General features: G+C 37.0%; 1 protein-coding gene across 6 annotated transcripts in view; it reads right to left on the reverse strand.

Moving 5' to 3' along the window:
- PWWP3B (PWWP domain containing 3B) overlaps positions 1–5,037 on the reverse strand; it is a 31,324-nt gene extending 26,287 nt beyond the window's left edge. For 5 of the 6 annotated variants that reach the window (XM_065916364.1, XM_065916366.1, XM_065916367.1 and 2 more), the window contains exons 1-2: positions 4,978–5,037; positions 1,808–1,993 (exon numbers count right to left, since the gene is read on the reverse strand). The gene's annotated coding sequence lies outside the window, so the exon portion shown is untranslated. The remainder of the gene's footprint in view (positions 1–1,807; positions 1,994–4,977) is intronic. The other variant, XM_065916365.1, reaches the window with a different exon arrangement.
- Positions 5,038–6,326: the final 1,289 nt, after the last annotated feature.

Below are 6,326 nucleotides of genomic sequence, written 5' to 3' on the forward strand. Positions count from 1 at the left end.
CATATAACAAGAGGGTCAGGCTAGATCAAAATTATTCCACTAAGCAATCTGAGTAAAGGACATCAAGGGTTCTTTAGTGAGGAGATACAGATTTCTCTCAGCAAAACCCAATGTTTAGCCTTTAAGTTTGTCACAGAGGCATTGTGACAGGGAAGCAGGCAGACAGTTGTGGGTTTGAGACCTTTACTAGCTGAGTGGAGAGAAAATTTTCAAATCCTTGATAACCATGCTGACTTGTCATGTCTCCATACTAGATCCCACAGTTAAGAAACATGCATAACTCAAAAGCGTGTCTGACAATAACCTAGGCTGTCTAAATATGAAACCACATTTAATGGTACAATAATTAAAAAAGAAGAATTTAGTAGCTAAGTGTGCAGTGAGAGCTAGATGAGACAGGAAGGATATGGAAACGGGTAAAAGAAATCCTAATTTAACCACAGAGAAACTGAATTTGCAATATATTCAGTTAGTGCACCAGGATATAGATAGGAACTCAACCAATAGATATGCAGTGTCCTGGAAAATTCCTCAGGACACCGATCCAGTTCTAGCTGCCTAGTTTTCTAGAAAAGCAGTTTTTGAAGGACCCTTAACACTACTGCAGTAGGGCTAATAAATGGCTCTCACCTGCTGTAGCCTCTTTTTATCCTCTGAAACCCACAAAGTAGCCGGAATAAAGTGTTTTCAATGGGCACCAACTGGATTAGATTAAAATATGGCAAAAAAAAAAAAAGGATCAGATAAGAAGTTTACCCTGCTAAGCAGAAAGAACATGGACAATGATGATGGAGACAAGATAAAAATCAGAAGGATAATATCAGAGAAAGGAGATCAGAGACATGGACATCTTTTGGACATCAAGGGAAGAAAAACAAGAAGAATTATGATAACACAAACCCAATATCACTTCTTTATTATTTCTGTTGTACTGTGAGAAAAGAATGCATGTGGGAGGGACTTTGGAAGTGGCAGGACATTATTTGTGTTCTTGGGTAATTCAGGCCATTTAAATCCCACAGGGTTATCACAACAGAATTCTGGGCTTTAATGTTTTCAAAGCTGCTAGTGCTGCCTTGCCTATCCAAAGCAAAGATCTCATGGACACAGATAATGAGGTTTGGCATCAATAGCCTTATTCAAGATAGTGTACAGAAGTCTATTTGAGGAAGGCTGTGAGACCTTAAGCAGGTCTTAAGAAATACTTGTAACTACGCTATCTAGTACTTCCCTGGTGGCTCAGTGGAAAAGAATCTGTCTGCCAGTGGAGGAGACGTGGGTTCAATCCCTGGGTCAGGAAAAGCCCTTGGAGAAAAAAATGGCAACCCACTCCAGTATTCTTACCTGGAAAATCCCATGGACAGAGGAGCCTGGTGGGTTACAGTCTACAGGGTCATAAAGAGTCAGACACAACGTAGTAACTAAACAACAACAACATGCTGTCTAGTATGTGGTGACAACAACTGAGCAAAGCTGTCAAGGATTGTAGTCAGGTCCCTGGCTGCAACCTCTGGTAGACACCTGAATAGCCTCTTCAATTATTTCTTCATAGTGGTTAAACACATGAGGTATTTTCCCCAAAACTAGAAGTGATGGCTTTTAATTACAAAACATTAGGGCTGCAGAACAGGGGCAAAAGAATTGTATCTCAAATTACCAACCTAACATAATTTTAGTATGAAATGTGTCTTTTAATTTAAAATGTTATGGCTACAGAGCAGGAAACAAAATAAACTATACCTCTTATACCCCAAGTTCTCAACATGTTTTTAATGTGAGATATTTCATGAGATGGGAAGAACCTTACCCAATGTCACATGGATCATTCAGGGTGTGCTCCTGTGATGCGGTTGTTTTTACTCTCACTCCAGCTGCTTGTCCAGCAGAGCCTTCTCCCTGTTTGGCCGTTTTGTGGTCGTGCTGCCCTTCTGAGGCTCAACTGGTGTCACACACAGATTCCCCAGGTGATGTGCATCTCAGACATTAACCTAAGCTGTCCAAAAGGAGACAGGGAAGCAAACCAATTAAATGGAAAAGGTGTAAAGTTTCCCTACCAAAACTTTAGCAGGTATGCTCTTCTGAAACACAGGAATGAGATAAAAATCTCAACTGTGATGTAGAGGCCTTATTTATTTTCCTTCTTGTTTTTGATATTTGAAATGTTCTCTGTGACACAGTTATATTATTAGGTTGATACTAAAATCATCTCCCTCTTGAAAAGTATGCTTTGGGGACAGGAAAAAAGGGAAATAACAATTGCCTTGTGCATCTCTATAGGCCCAATCTGTGTAACTATTTTTTTTAATGCTTTCTGTTTGAATTGTCATATCAGTCTTGGTGTGTTTTTATTTTATACATGTGCAATTTTTCAACAAACTGCAATCACATTCTACATATTGTCTCATAACAGAAAATATATCTCATTGCTTTATCTGTCCAGTTCATAAATATGGTTGCCTGAAAGAAAATTTAGGACATCTGGCAAGTGTCATCTTGTGACTAGAACCAGAACTACTGCAGATACTCAGGTCTTTGGTCAGCAAGGGTGGGAACTATACTAACCAGACTGTAGCCTTCTCAAGCTTCTAGATGGGTTTTTTTGTTTTGTTTTTTTGCTTCTAGACTTGTTCATTCTCAACTTCAGAGTTGTGTAGGTGCCATATAAAAGTGGGGTTATATTTCCTCATTTTAATGTTTGTTATTATATATTTCATGCATATTGCATATCTTCCTTCATCTTTTGATTTTTCAAGAAAGAAAGCAAATTCTCACAATAATGGTCAAAATATAATGGCTTGCTCTATATATTTTTCTTAAACATATTAATGTGCATATTTTTGTAAACCAGACTTTATCCTTCCTAATAACATATTTTAACACCTTCTCACATCAATAAATATTTTCTACATCATCTTTTGGGCTTCCCTTATAGCTCAGTTGGGAAAGAATATGTCTGCAATGCAGGAGACCTGGGTTCGATTCCTGGATCAGGAAGATCCCCTGGAGAAGGAAATGGCAACCCACTCCAGTATTCTCGCCTGGAGAATCTCATGGACAGAGGAGCCTGGTGGCCTACAGTCCATGGGGTTGCAAGAGTCGGACATGACTTAGTGACTAAACCACCACCACCACCACTTCATCATTTTGTGAATAACCTTTACATGATAATCCTACATTTCTCAAATTTTATCTCATTTTCTCATAATGAACCTGATTCAAGCTTGCTAGTTTCAGAATAAGATTTTTTAAATGGAGAAATGTAATATATAAAGAGTCGAAATGTTCTGTTTCCAATTATACTCACATATCTCCAATTAATAAAGTAAATGCATATTTCCAAAATTTTCTTGCATATAATGTACCAATATTATTACAGGTCATTCTGCAACATGCTTATTTTTAGAATATATCTTCTATATCTTTTCTTATTTTTGCACTTAGCTCGCTACATTAGCTTATTTTTTTTTACAGTTGCATAGTATTCAAAATTATGGTGAACTATCCTACATGACTATTCCATAATATGCTTTGAACATTTTTTGAAATCTTTCTCAAAAGTACATAAAAATACAAATACATATCTTCTGCTTGAACCAAAGTCTGGACAATAGTCTAAATATTTGAACTGCAAGCAAAGCACAAGCAACCAGATAATGAGCCTTCTCAGACCCAGAGAAAAATCCACCTTTAGCTAAAAACAATGGAGTGTGTTTGAGTATTTAAATGTCTATAACAAAATGGATTTTTCTCTTTCAGCTCCATTATGTGCTTCCAAAAACAAAACAAAACAAAACTAAAGGTACATAAAAGTCTAAAGAAGAAAATACACATCATTCTTACTCTAACCCCTGAATTGGTTTACTGCTTATATTTGAGCAAAATCCCATTGACTTTTCCCTCATCATATGTGTTTGTCTGTGTACATATGTAATTTAAATAATGTATTCATATGTGTGTGTATATATATATACATATATATATGTCCTTTTCTCATTCTACATATTAGAATACACTACTTTAAATTATATTTCTCCACTAACACATTTGAACACTTTTCCATGTTTCCTTATTTACTCATTTTTTTTTTGGTAGGTAGCTTTTCCCCCCATGTTTTTAAATTCTCATCTCAATATTTTTATGCTGACATAGCTACTCATGCTCTCTCATAGCATACTCTGGGCAAAGTAGTGGAAATTTCCTTTTTTTTCCTTAGACATCATTTATTACTATATATACTGTTGTGCTTTATTATATCAGTATAAGCCTATTATTCTTCAGCTCATGAACTTACAGATATTTTTCACATTACAGTATAAATTGGAATATATCATTCTTTTGATAGCTAGATAGAGACATAGACAATGATCGTCCTTTACACATCCATAAAAAAAAAAGTGATCCTTTTAAGACACTGAGTATTCCCTGACAATAAACTAAACTTATTAATGTCTTCAGTACTTAAATTCGCAGTTATACACTATTTCAGATTATTACTATACAAACTCCACCAAAACAGCAAGATTTGTTGGAAATACAATCAACAACCAAAGTAATATAAAAACCCAACACTTCCAACTAATAACTTCGTTTCTCATTGGGCGTTATCACAACATAATCTCTCTTTTTTTTTAAACTAAGGAAGACTAATTTTTCAAGTTTTGTTTCATCATTTATCTCTGTTACTACTGCTTTTTGACTGAAACATAAAATGCCCTACTCGAAAGTCAGCTTTTGCAACCTCCTGAAGTACTTTTTCCGCAGGTGTAATCTGATCACCTCCCCCACTCTTAAAGTGTGGAGTTTTAAAATATCTGGAAGGAATACAAAATTTAGACAGAATTCCCTCAAAGGAACTACGACTCTCACAAAACAACGCTCCTTTCCCACGACTCCAAAGCAGCAGCCCCTTCTTCTCACTTTTACTGCCAAGTCTCCAGAAATCTCCGAAAATAACTATCTTTTCACGACAGCCATTACCTCCAAGCTTCTCTTCTCTCTTCTGCGAGGCCTCCGAAGTCTGTATGTAATGCCGCTCCTCCCCCAAGACTGGCCACGGCCGGCTTACTCCTCCAAGCGTCTAGAGGATGCTCCGCCCCCTCCTTGTGCTGGGGAAAGCAGGAGGTCCTTCCCTCATTTAGAGGGAGGAGAATCTCCAAGTTGAACCGAAATACAATTAAAGGAAAGAAGAGTTCATTTTAAAGAACTTTAAAGTGTATTGGAAATATATGCCTGTTCAATTTTCTTTCAGACCCCTAGGGTCTGTGTTTTCCTGAAAAAAGAAGAAAGAAAAAGAGATAGCAAATATCTTTTTCATATAATAAAGATACAGTTAATATATTCCTTACATATTTTTTCAGGCTTTCTCTTGTACTTTATCTCTGGTAAATTTAAGACCTGCTAATCAAGCTTCACTAAAATCATGCTAAGTGTCTTGACTGGGATTGTAGTGGATTAATTAGATAGAATTAATTCTTTACAATTTTGAATCTGAACCTGGACCACATTACAGTATGTCTCTTCTTTCATTCACGTCTACTAATACTTCCTTACTTCGGCCGTTTCTGAAGAAAAATCCCCAAACAAAATCTGACTATACTGAAATTGGAAAAAAAAAAAAAAGAAATCAATGGTAAAATCACAATAAGCCACAGTCAAATATCAACCACAAACAGAGATGCTTTCAATGTATGTGACTGGATAAACAAAAATATCCTTAAACTAGCTGTTATATTTCAATAAGAAAGAAATGATCAACATAGTAGAATCAGGCAAAGGACTCTAGCAGACAATGCACGATGTTCTTTCCTACTTCTGATATTTGTGTGCCCAGTCTTGTCTGACTCTTTTCGACCCCATGGACTGTAGCCTGCCAGACACCTCTGTCCATGGACTTTTCCAGGCAAGAGTACTGGAATGGGTTACCATTTCCTACTCCAGGGGATCTTCCTGACCCAGGGATCGAACCCACGTCTCCAGCTTTGACAGGTGGTTTCTTTACCACTGTGCTGCCTGGGAATGTCATATTACTTCCCTATTAAGAAGTTCAAGTAGTGAAACTCCTAGGTTCTCTCTGCTTCTTCTAGACTAGAAAGGCCTCTAGGTGATGAATAAGTTGCTTAAATTTGTGTTTCTATTATTCATTTATTCTCATAATGAGAGTGCATGCATGCTAAGTAGCTTCAGTTATGTCTGATTCTTTGTGACCCCATGGGACTGTAGCTTGCTAGGCTCCTTTGTCCATGGGATTCTCCAGGCAAGAATACTGGAATGGTTGCCATGCTCTCTTTCAGGGGATCTTCCCAACCCAGGGATCAAATCTGTGTCTT

The sequence above is a fragment of the Muntiacus reevesi genome, chromosome X (genome assembly GCF_963930625.1).
Source record: "Muntiacus reevesi chromosome X, mMunRee1.1, whole genome shotgun sequence".
In the NCBI taxonomy this organism is placed as follows: domain Eukaryota; kingdom Metazoa; phylum Chordata; class Mammalia; order Artiodactyla; family Cervidae; genus Muntiacus; species Muntiacus reevesi.